The sequence below is a fragment of the Equus asinus genome, chromosome 24 (assembly GCF_041296235.1).
Source record: "Equus asinus isolate D_3611 breed Donkey chromosome 24, EquAss-T2T_v2, whole genome shotgun sequence".
In the NCBI taxonomy this organism is placed as follows: domain Eukaryota; kingdom Metazoa; phylum Chordata; class Mammalia; order Perissodactyla; family Equidae; genus Equus; species Equus asinus.
Genome location: NC_091813.1, coordinates 16,022,931 through 16,043,512, shown reverse-complemented (window position 1 = coordinate 16,043,512; position 20,582 = coordinate 16,022,931). Strand labels below are relative to the sequence as shown.

Below are 20,582 nucleotides of genomic sequence, written 5' to 3'. Positions count from 1 at the left end.
TTTCCACTTTCACTTTCAGAGTTTCCTCATGGACCATAGCAATTATAGAGTCATTCTCTAGCTTAACTTTTAACATTTTCTCCCTTCTTTGTTTCCACTCTAATGGTAAAAAGATGGCTCTCGTGGGCACTCCTTGGTCCTCCATTCATCAACTGGTTGTCAAGGAATTGGGGAGGGGCTACTCCGCTGATACCACTGGCTAAGCATCCTGCATCCTGCATGCGTGCCGATGTGGATTCCTGTGGATGAGCGTTTCGGGAAGGAATGTAAGAGAGATGGAGTTGGAAAAGGGAACAAGTTTCACTCTTCTATCATGCCCATTTCTTTTTTTTTTTTTTTTGAGGAAGATTAGCCCTGAGCTAACTACTGCCAATCCTCCTCTTTTTGCTGAGGAAGACTGGCCCTGAGCTAACATCCATGCCCATCTTCCTCTACTTTACATGTGGGATGCCTACCTCAGCATGGCATGCCAAGTGGTGTCATGTCCAGACCTGAGATCCAAACTGGTGAACCCCGAGGGCCACTGAAGCAGAACGTGCGCACTTAACCACTGCCCTACTGGGCTGGCTCCCATTTCTTAAAAGAAGTCAGTGGAGTCAAAGGCTAGAGGGACAGCACGGTGGGGGGTTTTCCCCGTGGGCCCTCACCGATGTGCTCTCGTGGAGTCATGCGATTCTGGATTGCAAGGAGCCAATCTTGCCTGCCGTTGCACTTTGTAGAGGAGGCTCAGCGTTTCTGTTACTGCTTGCACAGCTTTAACAGACAAACGTTGTTAAACAGCTTCAGTAAGCCCAATCACAGTGGAAACTCTCTTCATCCGCGCTTCTCCTGTCCTTTCTGCACTGTCGCAGGCCTGGCAGTAAACCTGCTGGACTTGGCGTGAGGGCTGGGGAAGGAAGATGGAATCCTGAATTTTCAGGTTCTTAGGGTTTTATTAACTGGGAGTTAACCATTTTAAAAGATCAGCTCATATCTCATAGTGCTTTTATCTCATTTTCATGTTTGCCACAATGCATTTTTTTAATTATTTTGAAATGACTTTAGATTTACAAAAAAGTTGCCAAAAGAACCCACAATATAATTTCAAAATGAATTTCGTTAAAAAAAAAATCCAGAAGTTATTTCTATCTTATTTATATCATCTACTCAGTGCATTTATTATACTTTTTTTTTTACCAAGTTCAATTCCTAAGATATTGACTTCCATACTGGCAAGAAAAGAAAGCCATCATAGCAATAATACATAGTCATGCAAATGCATATATTTTCCTGTTGACTCAGGTGACATACAGTGCTTTGCATTCAATAGGTTCTCAAGAATATTTGTTGACTGATGTGTTGAGTATAATAGGAAGGATTTGTTGACACATCTTCCCTCTTTAATTGAGAATTACTACTTAGCAATGGCCTAATTTGTATTTCAGTGTTAGGAACTGACCGTCCGCTAGTTCAGATGCATGGTTCCTCCAACCCAGAACCTTATTTTGAATAGGGGTACTGTCTTAGTCTGTTTGGGCTGCTAAAACACTGACTGGGTAGCTTCTAAACAATAGAAATTTATTTCTCACAGTTCTGGAGCCTGGAAGTCCAAGATCAGGGTGCCAGCATGGTCGGGTTCTGGTGAGGGCTCTCTTCCGGGTTACAGACTGCCAACCTCTCCTTGTGTCCTCACGTGGTGGAGGAGGCAAGGGAGCTCTGTGGGGTCTCTTATAAGAGCACTTATCCCATTCATGAGGGCTCCATCTTTATGACCTAAGCACCTCCCAAAGGCCCCACCTCCTAACACCATCACACTAGGCATTAGGATTTCAACATACAAATTTTGGGGGAACATCAACATTCAGACCATAGCAGGTCTCCAATGACCTGTTTGAAAGAGTATAGCAGCTGCTCTCTAGAACGTTTTAGTCAAAGGCTAGTGTTGTACGTAAATATTTCCTAACTTCTTTTTAGTATCCTATTATACATCGATCATCCGTTTATTTATCTAAATCCATCTGAGCTGCTTAATTAATCCCAAGGGGTGACTATATTCTACTTGTTACTTTTCATTGTCCTGTGTCTTCCCTCCTGCTTACCTGAAGGACTTCTGCTATGTTTGCACATTGTAGCTGTTATTCTGTGCTTTGAGAGACAGAGAATGTGAGTTTGTGCACTCCAGTCATGCCCATATTTGCTTCCTATCCCTTTAACCTTTTCTCAGAGCTCTACTGGTAGCATAGATTTCCTCCTCTCAACAAGCTGGGGGCATTGCTGCGATGTAGGACCTCTGTGCTAATATGCTGAGGGGGAGAATCAGACCTCTGCAGACATTTCGTTGGAGGTTATTTGGGGAGAATGAATATTGGCCTATCAAGTCGATCGGCAGCCTGTTTGTAACCCTGACTCGGGCAGAGCTTTTCTATTGGAGGGTTTCAAAATTTATGTAGTTTCTGAAACCTTCAGTCGCTTTTTGGCTTTCCTGATTTCTCTGTAATATTTGGGAAATCCTGCAAATCCTCCATCTTTTTAACGAAGAGCTCAGGAGTAGAAGCAATGTTCTAGAAAGTCCTTACGATTTCTGAGGACTTTTGAGAGGTCAGTCTACATTTTCACATTCTTCAATTTATTTGAGCTTGAATGGGGCCACGCTTTCCAGAAGAGCAAGTAGAATATGCTGGTGTCCATTCCATTTTCTCAAGCCCTGGCTTTTCCTCCTTAGCTTAATCCAATTACACAAAGATTACGCTTGTACGTTTTGTGTAGGCCCTGTGCTAACTGCTGCAGGGCTTGTACAAGTGAATAAGACAGCTTTTGCCCTCAAGCAGTTTATGACCTTGTGGGATAAAAGAAATGGCAAGTACATCAAAGCTGTAATATGCAGACAAAAATAAGTGTAATTTCTGTTTCGTTTTTATTCCTTACTTGGGTTAAATTTATCTAAAGCTTTCTAATCAAAGCCCTGTGGAATAAGGAGAGTAAGAAGAGAAAAGCAAAGTCCTTGGGCTGAATATGTTCGTCATGTGCTGTGAATAGTCTTGCTTCAAAGTGTGACGTCCAGATGTTGGATTTATCTCATAGCTCAGTGAATGACAAAAATCGTAATACTGTATTTTTTATAGCTTCACTATTTATATGTAACCTATGATGAAGCATTAACCCTCTTTAACTAATATTGTCTGTCCAAAAGAATCCAGTGGCAGGCATTCAACTAAGCACAGCTGGAAGAAGCATATTCTTGAGTTCATGACAGTCAAACTGGTTGTCTTTGGACTGTCCTGTGCCACGGTAAGAGAATGTAACAGATAATGCAGGAATTGCTACAACGCAACATGGCGAAGACTGCCATCATACACAGGGCCTTGTCTCTAAAATCTTTCTCTTCAGTAAACTAATTCATGAAATCTCACAGCTTACCCCTGTGAAAAAGATCACATTTAGTGGTCTCTTGCCTTAGATGGAGAAACTGAGGCAAAAAGCAAGCTGTTAGTTTCTTTGACCTGTCCAGCGAGCAGTTAATTTCTGTGGAATGTCCAGTGAGCCTCTTCGCCAACATTGCTGTGACTAATTCTTGGTTCTTGACAGCAGTTCTTCCCCAGCTCAACTATGTTTTCAGCGAATCATGAAGCTCGAGGCCGATGAGCGCTGCCCCGCCTGTTCCATTCGAGATGCATTAGAAGTCTTCACGGGCGCAGTTTGTTTGTATATATCTTTGACATCATCTTTTTGGACTGCACTGAGGCGGTTAGCTCATAGTGAGCACGGCGAGATCCCTGACTGTATCAACATATCAGTGACTGTTACCGAAATATCACAGACCCGGGCTCTCCCATGAGGCCTCTCTGGCCCAGAGGATTGCTGAAATGAGGAGTGTGAGGAAGACGAGAAAGCCAATGTCCTTGTGAACTAAACTTGATTTCTAATAAAAGAAAAGAAAACAAGAACAAAACATGGACTTCAGTTCAAAATCCAGCTTCTTTTCCTTACAGAGGCCATTTGTTTTAAGTTTATCCATAAAAACTCACATATTTTTCTCCGTAGCTTATTGTCACATGCTTTAAGAAGATAAATTCTTTCTTTCTGATTTTTTCCTTCTTCTCCCTGCTTTCCTGTCTGCTTTGAAACACCACGATACTGTGGACCGAGGCATGGCTGGTTGGAACGTGCTTTATCCTTGTCAGGCAGACAGAGGGTTAAATGAAGGAAGCAGCTAGTGACGCTAGGTTTATTTGATAGATCTGTCTTTCCTGCTGCCGCCTTCGTAGTATCTTCCGTAGGAATGCAGGGGAATTTCTCCCATCTGATTCCGCCTGCGTGGAAAGGTGAGAGCAGGGCTGGAGGCTGCAGCGGATCCCTGGCTCTTTCTCAACTGGTTTGCTCAAGCCAACTGGCCCTGGCTTGCAGGAGCTGACTGTGTTTGTCTCTTCTCAATTCTGCATTCCGTGACGCCACGTTGGTAGCTTGAAATTGGCCATGTTGGGGGTATTAACACCATAGTAATCTGAAAATTGTATGATCAGGGATATATATATTTTTTCTCTCTGGAAAACTGACTTACCAGCATGTCACTGCCCTTTGTCCTTCTTAACCCATACCCAAAGGATTTCTGCCAGTGTCCAGTAAAACTTCACCAAACCTCTGACATATTATGAGCACAAGATGACAATCCAAAATGAGTTAGGAAGAGATGAATTCTCCACCTGGACCTTTATCAAATGATAGCTTGGGGGCAGGGCTTTATCTGTCCTATAATCTCCATGAACAACCCTTTAAAGCTCCACCACTAAGTATCAATACGTGACACAAGTGTGCTTTCTAAGCAAATGCAGCTTCAAGATAATCTGTGATCCCTTGAGACTTCTGTGACTCTTGTGGCTTCTGTGATCTTCAGGGCTTCAAGAGCATCAGGAATTCTGGTCCCACCATTGCTTTTAGTGTGTGGGAGGTTTGGTTGGTATCTGAGTGTTGGGGTCGCACCTTCCTCTTGCATCTTGGGGAGGCTTCTACACCCTCCTGAGATCTCTTCTTTGTTGCCTTTGATAACATCTTAGCAGCTTCACTGATGACAGGAGAGGCCACTGGCAGCAAGAGCAAAAGGGAAGGAAATGTCAGAAAGTCTCCCGGTAGCTGTCAGCAATCCCTTGGGGATTTCTAGAAAGAGTAGAGTGACAGTCTTTGAGGAGAAGCTGCAGGTCCCCAGTCATGGTGGGATCAGAGTTGGAGAGGCCATAGTTTTACTTCCAGGTTACTGTATTCCAGGGGACCTGATTTTAAGTCCTCAACCTGTGAAACAGCAGAGGCAAAAAAATGTAGAGTCTGAATTCAGTCAGATGTGATTTAACTATCGGTTACGCCCCTAACAATGGCTTACCCATTCATTCATATTCCAAGGTAAAAAAAGGGAAGAAATCCCTAATGACTCAAAATCCTCCTCTGAAGAAAGTGACCAAAGTTGTAGGGGCCTCCGAGTTGCCATTGCACGTGATATGATTTTGTGCTTTGAAAAAAATCAAGTGCTAGAATACAGAGTACTTTTTCCATTTTTTGAAGAGATCACGTTAAATATTCATTCTCTTTGAGCCATTGTGGATGAAACCTGCACCACCTTGCATAGAGAAGGTGCTCAGTGACATTGTTGTGGAATTAGTTTTGAGATAGGAATATCAACTCATTTTACAGAATAAATTTTTAAAAATTGACCTGGAAATAACTCATTCAGCCAATCAGTTAGCATAGGCCAAAGATCTGTTTCTCCAGCTTCCTCCATGGCTTGTCTCTTCACCTGGAACAATTTTACTAGACTGTGAGGTCCATGATGACACAAATTACCTAGAATTATTTTCTTTATCTAGTGCCTGGCACTTTGAAATCACTTAATAAGTATATATTGAATGAAAATAATAAAGTGGATCCTGAAAATAATTTCACTGGTGACAGTAACATGAATTCTATCTTTTTTTTTTTAAAGATTGGCACCTGAGCTGACAACTGTTGCCAATCTTCTTCTTCTTCTTTTTTTTTCTCCCCAAAGTCCCCCAGTACATAGTTGTATATTCTAGTTGTAGGTCCTTCTAGTTGTGGCATGTGGGACACTGTCTCAGAGTGGCCTGACAAGCAGTGCCACGTCCGCGCCCAGGATCTGAACCAGCAAAACCCTGGGCCGCAGAAGTGAAGTGCGCAAACTTAACCACTTGGCCACGGGGCTGGCCTCTGAATTCTATCTTTAAATTTAGTTTTGAGCAATAAATTTTAAAGCGACAAAAAATGGTTTATTCTAAAATTTATTTTCAATGATATATTCATATGTAGGTTATGGTATTTATAAATACGTAAGTGACAAAACTATTTAATGAGAACAGTGGAGCTGTTTTGGTAAAATCTAAACAGCCTACCCAATGTAGGGTGTGACTGGTTTATGATTTAAACGAAATCTGTAAAGAAATAGAAAACCTCTAAGTCTGTGGTCCTGGGTAGGACTTTTGTTCAAGCAAAATCCCGCTCTTTATAATTCTTTAGGAGAGAAACTCTTTTTCACACAATTCACGTATGTCAATATCTTCTGCATAGGGTATTGTGAGAGATTCTTTTAAAATTCTCTTGTCTTCTGAGGTTTTGATGTTTTTGGTTTTTCTGTTTTCTATTTCTTCTTATGCTCCCACTAGTCATTGGGCATATTTCCTTAGAGCAGAAGTGTAGAGAGGGTGGAGGCATGTTTAGGCCCCTCACCTCAGTTGGCCCAGGAGTCAGCTAATGCCGGCTCCTTCCCTGCCTAGGACAGCTGGCTGTGCCCGGTGTCGGGGAAAACCCTTTGTTCACAGGCTATGCCACCTCTGGTTTGTTGGTTGCCTGGCAAAACTTTGTCCTTGGCCACAAGCGTCATTTGGTGAGAGAATACGGATGACTGAAAGGAAACACATCACCACTCCGAGAAAAGCAATTCTCAGTTTGCATTCTGTGGATGGTGAGTCATGCTAGCATGCTAGGAACAGAGGAGGACAGAAAACAAGGGGAAGGAGCTTACAGGACACTCTCCCTGGTTACAAATTTGGAAAATACTCACTTTGAGCATTTTTGTTGGCTTGAATGGCAGCTGATGAAAATGAAAGGTCAACAAAATGAGAAGGTGGTATTGAATTACTGGGAAAGTATTTTTTCTCATGGCTACATGAAAAACAGACTTTACTATTTATGTACATTTTAATTTTTAGACATTAAAATTATAGGAATATAGCCAAAATTAAAAATAACCTGTGTTTTGTACTTTGTTGATGCGTAGCTATAGAACATTCTTTGACCTTCCTCTGCCCTGGCTCCCACTGTTGAGTCACCTTGGCGACCATCGAGGTTCACGATTTTCCTTTTGTGTGTGATGTGAAAGGGTGACAGTGCTGTGTGAAGGACAAACTGAAGACTGAGCCTGCAAATGCAGAGCGTGGTCTTACGACAAGACGCAGCTTGCTTGATTAATCCATTTTGTTTTGTTACACACACAATTAGTATTTTGCTGCACTTGTCCTCCATTTTGAACTTCTCCTGAGCGCACATCAGGCCACTGAACAGCTATGTACTTTTGTTTATACTCTTTCCTCTGCCTGGAAAGAGCTTACTCAGCCTCCAGGGCCCCACTGGAGTACCACCATCTGAGAAATGTGCAGTCGTCAAAGCTGGCCCTTCTGTCCCAGTCTACAGCCATTTGTCTTGCATGTTTCCAATTTTTTCTGCCCTCAGGAGTTATTCAGGATCAGCTCTAGTTAATCCTCAGATCCAAGACTGCTATTAAAGCGTTTCCCAAGCTTCCTTTTGTTTTCTTAAATCTCTCTAAAAGTCTGTTTTGTAGGCCAGTTGTCACTTGAGAAGTCACTGGGGAGTGAACTGCCATTATATTGATTTAAAATGTTTATTAATATTTATTTAGTTAGTTTTTTCCTACTTTAGGATATAATTTATAATATGCCTAATACATTAGGAGATTAGCATAACACAGATAATTTATAAGTAAATATACAAATATTGGGATAAGTGATTACATTTTTAAATAATGGATTGAACTGTCCAAAAAACTTAGAGACCTCTGTCTTGGACTATGACATTTTTGAGGGAACATGTTTTAATTTTGTGTGTCCTTGCACTCATCGTGTTTCTTGCGCACTTGCTATTTGGTATAGCGGTGCACAAAAAAGTGTGTAGAATGAAATATAACCCCTAGTTTTCAAGCTAGGGAAGCCAGGGTTAGTAGTAAGAGATCAGTGTAGTATTTCCTCGTCTTAGTTTCTCCCTAAACTACTGCAGAACCTCCCCTCCACCTCCTTGGGTTAATTTAAGAGCTGGTCCCCAGGAGGGGCGTATCAGGCCCTGCAGACACTGTCCTGCCCCTGAGCTGGCTTGAAGATCTATTGATGCTTCTGCCCCCTCTGCTGGTTCCAACAGTGACCTTGCAGAAGTTCCCGACATCTGCCCCCTTCCTTCTGCCTGGCCCGTTCTCAAAGCAAGGCCCCAGTTCCTCACAGAGCCTTTCCTACTGCACCTCTTTGTTTCCATTTTCGCGCTTCACGCAGCCCCCTGGAGGCCTCAGCCTTGGCTGCCTGTTGGTGGAGGCATCCCCAGGAGCACATCCCCTCTCCCCTTGCGAAGGGCCATTGTCCTTGGATCCAGCTTGTGACGCACTGCAGCTTCTTCCTTTCTGATGATTCCTTCTCGGGAGCTTTCTTTGGCCACCCTGCACACAGGGTCTGCTTGCCATCAGGCTTGTCCAGATTGGACCCAAACTCAAATGGGTACAGAAGGCTGGCAGGTAGTGAAGAGGTGAAGCTGGCAGCAGGGCATATTAAACCTGTAGGGGTATTGCTAAATATTCTCTCCTTTTTTTCCTGAAACATGAAAACCTCTTGGTGTAGCTTTTGGTTTTCCCCTCATGTACACAGAAGCATTTTGCTACTAGAAGAAAGACATAGTGCAAATGTAGTAATAAATACATGGCAATTGACTCTGTTGGGTCTTGGTGCTCAAGCGATAACGGAGAGCGGTAAGAGTGGGTGGTGAACTAGCGAGTACATGCTCCTTATACATGAGCCAGCGTGGCTCAACTCCAGCTACACGTAGCTATGTGGGAAGGTGGGCTCAGTAGTGCCGCATCGTCCGGTTTTTTCAAATAAAATCTGAAAATCTAGATTATTTTGTTAATTTTCTGATAAAAGAAGAGTCTTGTTACACAAACACAAACACACACACACATACACACACAAAACCATATCTGCAGAGAGGTTTTGGTGTCTAGGGCATCATTTTGTAACCCATGAGTCTAAATCCTAAAACAGGGACCGGCTGAAGGATGAATGGCACTCAGGCATGTAATCAGTCATGTAAACAGTCACGATTGATATTATTTTTTCCAGACAAGTCAAGTATTTCTAGTTTAGTTATGAGAAGGGAAGAGAGTTTTCAGCTGAAATAGGTAGATATTCTTGGTCCTACTTAGTCCTAGAGACTTGGTTCTCGTCGTCAGGTCCTGGGACCAGCAGCATCAGCATCACCTGGGAATGTGTTAGTCATGCAAATTCTCAAGCTCCACCCCAGACCTCGTGACTCAGAGCTCTGGGGTGGGACCCAGCCATCTGTGTGTTAATCACCTCCAGGTGGTTCTGATGCTCTCTGAAGTTTGAGAACCGCTGCTCTGGGCTTTCGGAGGAGCCTCTCTGCCGGCCATCTGCTCCTAGAGCCCCGGCAGGTTGGTATAACCCCGGCCTTCCTGCTGCCCTACCCTCAACACGAGGATTTAGGAGCCAAGATATGTCTGCTATGTGAACTCTGGGTTCAGCTTGCCTCTCCAAAAAAGGAATATTGGACCAAGACACAGAACAGGATGCTGGCACTTAGTGCCGTAAAGGGGATTTGGGAATTAAGCATGTCGAGAGGGAAGAGGAGAAAAAAATTGTTCCCAGATTTCTTCTTGCTTTCCCTCTGCCATGGCTTATTTTGTGTAGGAGAATAGCCTAGTGGTATGCATTAGAGAAATATTGTCCCCACCCTATCTTCAACCCGGCCTCTAAAAAATGACTAATTCTGTGTTAATTTCAACCAAAGATTCCCTCGGGTTAATAAAGATGGAGGAACACAGAGTTAGGGTCATGATACTCCGTGATTTAAGTTTAGCCAGGTTGATTTCTTAACACCATCCTGAGATTCTGGAGGACTGAGAGTTCAGCAGATGGGTGAGGCCATGTGTGGGCTTGGGGTATGCTTCAGGCAGGTCCAGGCTGGGAAGGCCCCTTGTAGAGCAGAATGAGATAGCAGGGATCTCATTTTTATAATTTTGAGGAAAGGCATAGGTGAGGAACACAGATGGGAAAACAGGAAAGGTGCCAAAAAAGAGGGCAGTAAGGAGGAGCAGAGAACGGCAATGGCAAGCCTTGGGCACTGGACCCCGTGCCCTTTCCTCATCAGCCTCCTGTCAGAGGTGCTGCAGAATTTCACTGTGGAGGGGGCCTGAGCGCTGGTGGCCTGGGGGCCCCACCGAGTCTTATTACTTTGTTTTTTTTTTTCAAAGTTAGAGCAGGAGCAACAGTGCTGCGATTTAAAGGAAAACTCCTTTACATACATTGCCTGAAAGTCCTGTAGTAGTTTATGGTTTATAACACTGTGGTCAGTGTTATACTTCTATCACACTGTTACAGACACCCCGTAAACCTCGAGGACAGAATTCTAATACTTCAATTCTTTAAGACTGCCTTCAACTTTGCCCCTTAGTTACCTTCGTATACTGCCCCCTCCAATCCCCATCTGAGGTAGAGGAGTTAACCCGGATGTTTCCTAGGAAATTCAGTTTTACCTGGTGATTTTGTTTTCCAGTTCAACTCAACATGCGTAGCTCAATCCTGGAACAAATCGGAGATCCATTTCAGTCTTTCCCCCTCCCAAGCTCTGCCCCTCCACTTTTTGGGTTTCACACAAGCTCAGTGCTTCATCTGTGGGGGTGGCAGGGCAAGTTTGCTGACGTGACTAGCCTGGTGGAAGGAACAGGATGGGAGCACCTCCAGGATCTGGTTCGGATTGACTGCCCTGTTGTCGTCAGGACTGGCCACATAATTTAGGGGGCCTAGCGTATAATGGAAATGTGGGGCCTCTAGTTCAAAAATAATTAAGAATTTCAATACAGCAACAGCAGAGCATTAAACTGAGTGCGGGGCCCTTGGCAACCACACAGATCACGTGCCTGTGAAGCCGGTCCTACCTGCGTTCTCTCTTGTCATCTCCCAGCCTGGCTCCTGGTGAAAGTGGTGGACAAGGCTCTTTCTGGGGAAGTGCCCTGTCTCTCCTGCTGTCTCGGAACCCTACCATAGCTCTCACAGGTGCTGCAGACCCCCTGAAGTGTAGCTGCGCCTTCTATTGCATCCTGGTTTGGGTAGTCTGCTTTGAAGCTGTGCCATGGTGACGCTTCTATTAGATGGCATGCCGGCCATCTCTCCTAGCTACCTTCCACCGTCACTGGGCACTTGGCCACCCCTGTATTTCCTCCATAGAGTTAATGGACGTTGGTCCTCATCACCTCCTTTGTATAGATGCATGCTGCTAAATCTCTATTGTCTGTCTGCACATCCCATGGCATGACTAACGCCAGTGGGACTCCTACTCTCAAATGTCCTGCTTCAACTTATCTGGAAGAGAAGAGGATAGGTGAGCAGATGGCATAGCTACTACGTTATCTTTTCCCTCATATTTTTCTTCTCTCTTATTTTCAGCCATTTTTCAAATTACTCTAAACTAGGGGAGGAAGTGGGGAGCAGCAGACACCCTTTCCATTTCTTCCAGTTTAAATGCATCCCTCTGGGGTGGCCTCATGGCTGGAAGTTTAAGTTCTCACGCTTCGGCGGCCCAGGGTTTCGTAGGTTCGGACCCTGGGCACCGACATGGCGCCGTTCGTCAGGCCATGCTGAGGCGGCGTCTCATGTGCCACAACTAGAAGGACCCACAACTAAAAAATATACAACTATGTCCTGGGAGGGCTTTGGGGAGAAAAAGAAGGGGAAGGAGAAGGGGAAGCAGAAAAAAGAAGATGGGCAACTGATGTTAGCTCAGGCGCCAATCTTTAAAAAAAAGATAAATAAATAAATGCACCCATCCATAACATTTGTCACACTGTCTAGATCAGGGTTGGCAAATGAAGTGCTGGGGTCAACTCTGGCCACAGCCAGTCGTTTATATATTATTTAAGGCTGCTTTCCTGCTACAACAGCAGAGCTGAGAGGAAGCAATCGAGACCACAGGACCTGCAAAGCCCAAAATAGCTAATATTACCCCTTTACAGAAAAAGTTTGCTGACCCCTGTGCTAAACAGTCACAGCTGAAAACAACGCATCTTTGTCTCTACTGGTACCTGTATGGAGGTGCTGGCAGGTGGGTGATGACTCTAACAGTTAATCTGCCACCGATGAGTGCTTCCTGCCTTACTCCTGCAGTAAATACTCTCACATTCATACAGGGTAGACAGGCATTGTGATTTCACATACACACAGGGAATGGAACAGGCATCATTGTCCTCATTTTACAGATGGAAAAACTGTGAGTTTAAGTGACTTGCCCGGGATTACAGAATAAGTGAGCTTGGGGCTAGCGGGTGGGGACGCGCCTTTTGGGATTGCTCAGGGTTAAGGGCAAAGGTCTCCAGGAGGATTCAGCATGTCAGGAAAACAAATGTTAGGGATGTTGAGGTGTGAGGTCATGGGACACGCTAAGGTTCACGGTGGGGCTGGGTGACATGCTGAGGTAGGACAGCTGGAGGGTGAGAAGAGAGATGCCTAAGGGCCACTGTGTGTTTGAAAAACTTATTCCAAAAGGTAGTGACTTCTTACGTAATTCCTGCGCACACACTGAGTCTGAAACTTCTGCACTGTGGAAGCATGGCGCTGTAGATAAATTAAATTCCTAATATACCTTAATTAGCTAATTGCAAAGTTCTCTTCTTTACTGTTAACGCCAACCTTTGCATTCACATAGCAACTGCGTTTATGAAGATTGGTTGATTGATATAGAATTCACAGCCTCTTCACACAGTATCAGAATGATGAGTCTAACTTCAGACAAACATCTTTGACAATCAGGCAGCTTCATTTGCATTCATAGACTGTGTTTCAACAGGAATAATTTTTACTTCACTCCTTGCTTGGTTTATAAAGCTCTGCCCTGCTCTGTTTTCTGTTTTCAATTTAGGCTTACTATATTCTGATCTAACCCAAGACAAGGGACGCTCAGAGACAATTAGATAAGACAGATGTCAGGAGGAGTTCAAAACAGACACAACCCATGACTCCATATATTACAACTGATTTTAAGTTCTTGTATGTTAAGAAGTGGCCTAGAGATTTAAAAGAAAAGGCATTTAAAGGACACCTGAATACAGTCGACATACGTGCCGGCAGTTAGAGCACGTGCAGTCATGTCAGCAAGTGGATGGGGTGAGCTGTGCAGCATTTCATTGTGTCCCTTGTCAGCGTGAAGCAGTGATAGCATGCAGATCACTGCTCGTTTTTCTCCTCGACGAGGTTAGTCCATCTCATTAACATTGACCAGCAACTGTGATTTGCCTCACATTTCTTGAAAATGTAATAGAATATTTGCTGCATAAAGACAAACTGTTTTAACAGAAAGTTTTGTACAGTAGGCTTACTGGAATAATCAGCTACTGCACAAACTAGAATTTTTCTTAGTTTGCCTTATTTAAAAAATCAGTTCAATTCATATCCAGCCATATAACAATTGTTACGTTTCTGGAGTCTTAGTGACTTTTCCAATTCAAAAAGTCAGAAGTCAAAGCTTCGAGAGCAGTTGCTGTCCAGCTCCTTGGGAGACCTCAAGCCATGAGAAGTAGAAAGGCAGTTTGAGGGGGCAATGGAGGAAGAGAACGTGGTCTTAGAAGAATAAGGTATCACACAAAGGGAAACGAGAGAAAGAATCTCCTGGAGCAGTAGGACTCTGTATTGATGATCGCAGCTTGACGCCAGCTGGTGGGTGCTCTACCCCGTGACCAGCTCATTTCAGCCCATGGAAGGCTGACGAATTCGGCTGTGCTGCAGCAGTTCTCGTACGGTGGTCAAAGCTTCCATTCAATTTCCCCTTCCACACGGAGCATCCACACAGGCCCACGTCCTGGTTCAGGCTTTCCCGCGTACTGGCCATATTATGCTGGGCAAATGTCTAAATCTCTCTAAGCTTCACTTTCCTTAACTTCGTAAGAGGGAATAGTTATAGTACCTGCTTTAGAGATGGGGGTCAGGATTTCATGAGGTGATACCGTATATGTCAGATGCTTAACCGAATGCTCAGAACATAATAAGCTCTTTAGTAAATGTCAGCTGTAATTATTGTGAATAGAGGTAATATTTAAAAGTAATGCATCAAATATAGACTGCTGAGATAAACTCTAAGATATTTGTCTTTCTTGTCTTTCTGGCTACAGATAGCTGTCTTTTGTTAGTGGAAGGGAAATGCCTGATTCTTACACAATTCTGGAGCTGGGCCTTTGTAAGAGTGAGGAAATGCAGGAAGGAATTCTCGTCCCAGCTAGCCAGGAGGCTGGTACTTTCCCAGAGAGCTGCTTTCTGTCAGATGATAAAAAAAGTATTCAGTAACTTTAATTAAGCTAAATGGTGATATTCTTCAGAGGCTACAGGTACTATAAAAATGTTTGAAAAAATTATAGTGGTCAAGCAGAAAGAATATAAGTAAAATTTACTAGAAATCTAAAGAGTTGTCTTAATCATGTAAATTTGAGGGCCTTACTCTTCTTACGTAATCGATGACTATGTATTGTATACTGTGTCTAGCAGAATAGTAACATCAGAATTACAAGAATAAAGTATTATAAATATAAAAATATTTAAAATGTATTTGAGGTTCAAGAATGAGTCACTAATGTTGAAAATGCCAGAAAAAAATGTTACGTCATTATGTCATCACTGCTTTATATAATAGTATATTTCTAGATAGTTAAATGCTTTCTCTTTTATATAATTGACAGTAGCTTTATTTCTGCGAAGGAAGTAAAAAAGAAAAAAAACACCCCAAAACCCTGTCATGGATGCTGGAAATGAGTTTAAAGAGGTCAACTGATACCCCTTTTCATCAAAATTTTGGTAAGAGAGGTCACCCAATTTTATATTCAAAGTTTTAAAACCCCCAAATTCATTCAGGCTCAGTGTCTAGTTTAAAAAGATTTCTTATTTCATGGCAGTTCCCTGATCTATTCTCTTGTTATTTTTTTGGGGTTTTTTTCCTGAAAACTTTTTCTAAGTCTGCCATTATCTTCCTTGAACGATATTAAACAGAACTTCATAAAACATTTCACCAGAGTTTTAGGCTAGGGTAAAATAATATTTTTCTATTTTGCCACAGCTATAATATTTTCCTTGAATTTTGACTGCAACATCACTGCAGTGACTCCAGGAGAATCCCCTTTCTTGAATTCTAATATTACGTGAAATTATTAGAAGACTTTTCAGTTGGTCTGGATAGATCTAGAAAATGCCTTACACAAACAAAAACCTTGGTTATTTTGAGGATTTTATGAGTGTAGATAATGAGAAATGAAAAATCATTTAACATGGTTTGCTGCATAAATAGGACGAAGAATATGAAAGAAAACAGTAAGGAAAATTTAAGGGCAAACCTAGGAACATTTGTAAACAGTTTGTGCCATTAGAATGAATGATAATCTCATGAGAAATGTGTGAACATTTCCTGAGTTGGGATAATTATAACTAGACTTGACCGAGTAATTAAGATATGCAGAGAGAATAATCTGGCATTGATAGAGAATAAACCAGTTGAGTTGATTGTTCTTGTACATCTTAAAATTCACATAAAACTGGAACAGATGTTTTCTTTTGCCTTGCGTTTTGGTTGCTTTGGGTATTGTCATTTATGTCCGAGAGAGAGAATCAGGACAGCTCCATGCTGGTGTTCTGAAGCCCCACTGGGAGCAGGCCTTTTGCCAGGCTACAATGTAAAAAGTGGGCTTTCTGTAATTATGTGCTTTCCTTTTTTACCGTGTACTATACTTTTTCCTTAAAATTCTATAAAGTAATTTAAAAATATAAATTATGTAAATAAAATTATTGTGACACCTCACTCGATGCACTAGGTAAGTTCTTGAAAAAGTATGTTGATAAAATAAAACAGGAACAGACAGGGGTGGGGTATTTGAGAAGCACAGGAAAGATGCCAAAACCTAATTTATGCAGGAAAGGAAGTTTTTGTTGATGGTAGGGATGCAGTATTGCGATCCATGTTGAATTGTAACACGAAGAGACAAGGCTGAAGGAGGCGAGATCAGCAGTGAGGGTGGGAGGGAAGACTCAAGGCCAAGATTTGCCAGAGCTGATGAAGATCAGGGCTAGAATGGGTGTGTCATTGATGTCGACTTCTTTCTCTGTCCTTTTCTTTGTGCTTGTTCAAATACTCTAGAAATACTTGTTAGTTCAGCATAAATGACTCGAAGTCTTTATAAACGTTTTCTGATTCCTAGGATATCTTTCACCTAACACTATGCTCTGGTTATTGCCCAATAGATGCAGGGAAAAAATGAAGAGGAGAGGTGACCATAACTAAAAGACACAGGTTGGGAATAACATTTGGTCCTTCCTTTCTTCACACCCTAGTCAGCAAATTCCATGTAAAGTACTGCTGACTAATTATTACAAAAGGAAAAGTAAGTGTATGTCAAGAACTAAGGTAGGATAATTTGCTTATTAAAAAGATTCTGCACCCCAAATAACATAGATTCAAAAAAAAGGTTTCAGATCTGACGTGAATGTTCAGTTTATTTACAGCTTTTTGTTGAGGAGAACTTTGCTTAGAGGCTAAACACTGAGATGAAGCAAAGACATTTTTGGCTTCTTTCAAGGAGTTTGTTATCTGCATGTCCCACACTTGCAGCCATAATAGTCAACTATTGAGAAGCCTACAGACGACCAGCAGCCTTTCCTGTTACCTGCCTGCCACTCCTCTAAGCACAAAGTGCAGGATTTGGCCAACTCTGATTAAACATTTACTATTGTTCAGCTCCGGGCCTTTTAACACAATAAGTCTGTGATGGTCCTTGTTCAGATTTTGTATCCTGTTTTCATAACCTATATCCTTAATAATTGGCTAGGTTGCGTCTCAGGAAGATTTTTAAATGATTCATCACTTTACAAGTTCTGAAGCAGGTTAATGATTTTGGAAAAAGTATTTTTGCTTAGCAACCTAATTTCAATTGCTGTGTGAGTTTTTCAAGAGTGTCTATGGAGGAAGACATGAATGGGTTTCTCCAGCTCTGTAGTATGAAGTAAAAAACTATCTTAGTAAGCATTTGGAAGTTTTTGTGGATCATTCGACTTATAGAGTGTTTCCCCCACCCCCCGCACCCCTCCAACTTAGAGGAAAGCCATGTACACAGTGAGTAGGTATTTGGAGTCAGACCTGGGTTCAAATCCTAGCTCTTCTATTCATGAGGAGGATCTGTGTGATCCAGAAAAAGATATTTAATCTCTTTAAAGAGAGGCCGCACCTCAGTGGCCTCACCTGTAAGTAAGAATAAGAGCATCTACTTCATAGGCTTGATGCGAATACTAATTTAAATGAGATGCTGTATGTGAAATGCTGGTCACACTGTGTAGCGCTTCAGAAACAGTGTGTGAGAGCTGTCAGAATAAGGAAGTGTTGAATGTCACTGAATGTGACACGTGGAAGTCCATTACTGTCTGGACATTTTCTCCCTACAAAATAGGATAAAGTGACTTGAAGTGGACATCACTGATGGCAGACTTGGCTTCACTGTTGAGAAATTATGTTTTTCTCCCTCGTACATGTTGTCTAATTCTTTCCTAAAATATTTCTTGACGAGTTTGCTATCTCTGAGTACTTCTGCATTCCTGAGATAGAACAGGTGCTGACTATTGACTTTGTTGTGGAGATAAAGATAGTAGATACTATTTGGATCACTGAGAAAGGACTCAAATCCATGTGCACATGTCAGAGGAGAAGCAATTAATGGGAAATTTCAGTGTCACAGAAGAAAAACATTTGCTAAGACAGAATTACCATCATGGGTCTGGCACGGGAGATTTTCCATCAGCCAAAGTGAATTAATGTGGAAGAGAATAGGGAACTCAATCGTTTGGCCTGATTAGAGATATAAAATAATTAGATAATTCTAAAATGTGTGGAGTTTTTCTGTAATTAATTAAAGTCATAAATTCCATAATTAACCCTGTAATCAATGTTCATTAATTAATCTAATTCTGTTAATTCTGAAAAGCTATTCATACTACAATAAAAGTTGTTTTAAAATGTTAATATCAGACTGAAATTTTTAAAAAGAACTAAATATAAAGAGTTGGTACTAAGTAGACTCCACTTTCTGTGTGTTTGCACATATAGTTGATTGAGTAAATGCATGTAACATATAGGTCGTTATGCATTTGTCCTGTTTTAGGAATATCCTAATGCTATAGCTCCTATAAAAGGCATAGAAAACAGGGAAATGAGACACAAACACGTGATACAGTCAGATACAAACGCCGTGTGTGATTCAGCCTGTGTTTGAGTTTAAAACATCACCCCCTCTCTTCCTATGCTTTGGGAACTATTGTCTGGAACTTCCATTAACGCACGATCTAAATTGAAGTTGTCAAATCAATATTTGATGTACCATCCCAAAGAGCCTTAAGATCTTGTAGAGAAAATTGTTTCAGATGAGAGGAATTCGCATGTGGTATGGAGTCGCAGGGAGTCACTGCTCACTCTCGGAAGCCCATATGTCTCGGGTGTGATGTGTAACAGGTCAAGAGTTAAACCTGAAACTTTCTATCCATCCTGCCTTTTTTTTGGCTTGAGGCATAAGTCAGCCCGCTCTGCCCACAAACAGGCTGTGATGAAAGACAGTAGGCCTGCTCTGATGTGCTCTGGATACTATTGCAAAGAGACATCCATTCTTGGTTCACCAGAGAAGCACAAAAAGATGGTCTAAAATCCAAGAATGAATCACTGAGTGAACCAGAAAACAGGGTGCCAGTGTTAAGGAGCACTTTTCCGGTTTATGTTGTTCAAAGTTAGGGTGCTATAGAAAGTTCACACATACACAAAAGGGTCCTTTTGGTTATCAGAGTTCACTTCAAAAGGAGTATGAATGTAGATTTCAGGATTTGTTGGAAGAATTGAATGTTCACTATATGAAAGGAACATCACACTGTATTCATCTTTCTATTATAAATCTAGTGTTTTGAAAGCTTTCCTTAGTTTCTTCTTCTTCTTTTTTTTTTGAGGAAGACTGGCCCTGAGCTAACATCCGTGCCCATCTTCCTCTATTTTGTATGTGGGACACCTGCCACAGCATGGCTTGACATGCCCAGGATCCCAACTGGCGAGCCCCAGGCTGTCAAAGCACAGTGGGAGAACTTAAACGCTGTGCCACCAGGCCGGCCCCTTCTTAGTTTCTTACGTATGGTTGCATTCATAAAGGAAATTTACTTTCAGAAAACAAAGTCCCTGTATTTTATCTGGCATGACTAATGAAATTCTTGCTGCTTAGCTGTTCAAGGAAAGGACTGTTTATGCAGTGAGTTTTAAATAAGCCCACGCATTAAGCTACTATAAGGGTTTAGGCACATTCTGTAGCACAGCCCCCCAGGCTATTGTAGCTCTTTCTACAGCACTTGCAGGCCCAGCCCTTTAGTCGGATGTGTTTGTAACCTACCTGCTGGTCGTGTTCTTTTGCACGGAGATGGACGGAGACTCTGTAACGCATTCATCATGGAATGACTCGACTGTGCTCCCCATGGGACTGCTTTGTCTTCTTTCTTTTACTATTTTATTTTATTATTTCTTTATTTGTAAATTTTGATTTTGAAATTGATCTGTTTTCCCCAGTTCCTTGTTTCGTATTCTTGTTTCTTGTTTCTGTAAATGACTGACATCAAAAGCCCTAATTTTGAGGAAGATGCTCTGGAAGAGTAGAATTCCACATCACTAAAAATGACACAGCCCCCTTCCCCTTGCTTTGCCTTGTGCTTCTCTCCCTGTCAAGCCCCCTCACCCCATGGGGATTTGTCTGCACATCTTGACTTCCAGCTGGTTCCTGGCAGGGTTTGAGGTTTGATTTGTCTGATAGACTTAATTTAGAATCACTTTAAAAAAAATAGACTTTTAGTTTTACAACAGCTTTAGATTAACAGAATTATTGCAAAGATAAGACTGGGGGTTCCCATATACCCCACACCCAGTTTCCTCTGTAATTAACCTCTTACATAAGTATGGTACATTTGTTATAATTAATGAACCAATATTGATACATTATTATTGACTAAAGTCCATGCTTTATTCGTATTTCCTCGGTTTTTCCCTGACGTCTTTTTTCTACCCCAGGATCCCCTCCAGGACACCTTATTACATTTAGTCATTATGTCTCCTCAGGCTCCTTTTGGCTGTGACACTTTCTCAGATTTTCCTTGTTTTTGATGAGCTTGATAGTTTTAAAGATTACTGGTCAGGAATTTTGTAGATTCTCTTTCAGTTGGGACCTGTCTGATGTTTTTCTCATTGTTAGACTTGGGTAATGTCTTGGGGGAGGAAGA

The 20,582-nt window shown here is 42.0% G+C and overlaps 1 protein-coding gene across 5 annotated transcripts in view; it reads left to right on the top strand.

Moving 5' to 3' along the window:
- FILIP1 (filamin A interacting protein 1) overlaps window positions 1–20,582 on the top strand; it is a 193,866-nt gene that overhangs the window by 58,037 nt on the left and 115,247 nt on the right. Inside the window, exon 2 of one of the 5 annotated variants that reach the window (XM_070496413.1) lies at window positions 14,990–15,104. The exons of the other annotated variants lie outside the window; for them this stretch is intronic. The gene's annotated coding sequence lies outside the window, so the exon portion shown is untranslated. The remainder of the gene's footprint in view (window positions 1–14,989; window positions 15,105–20,582) is intronic. 5 annotated transcript variants of the gene reach the window in all.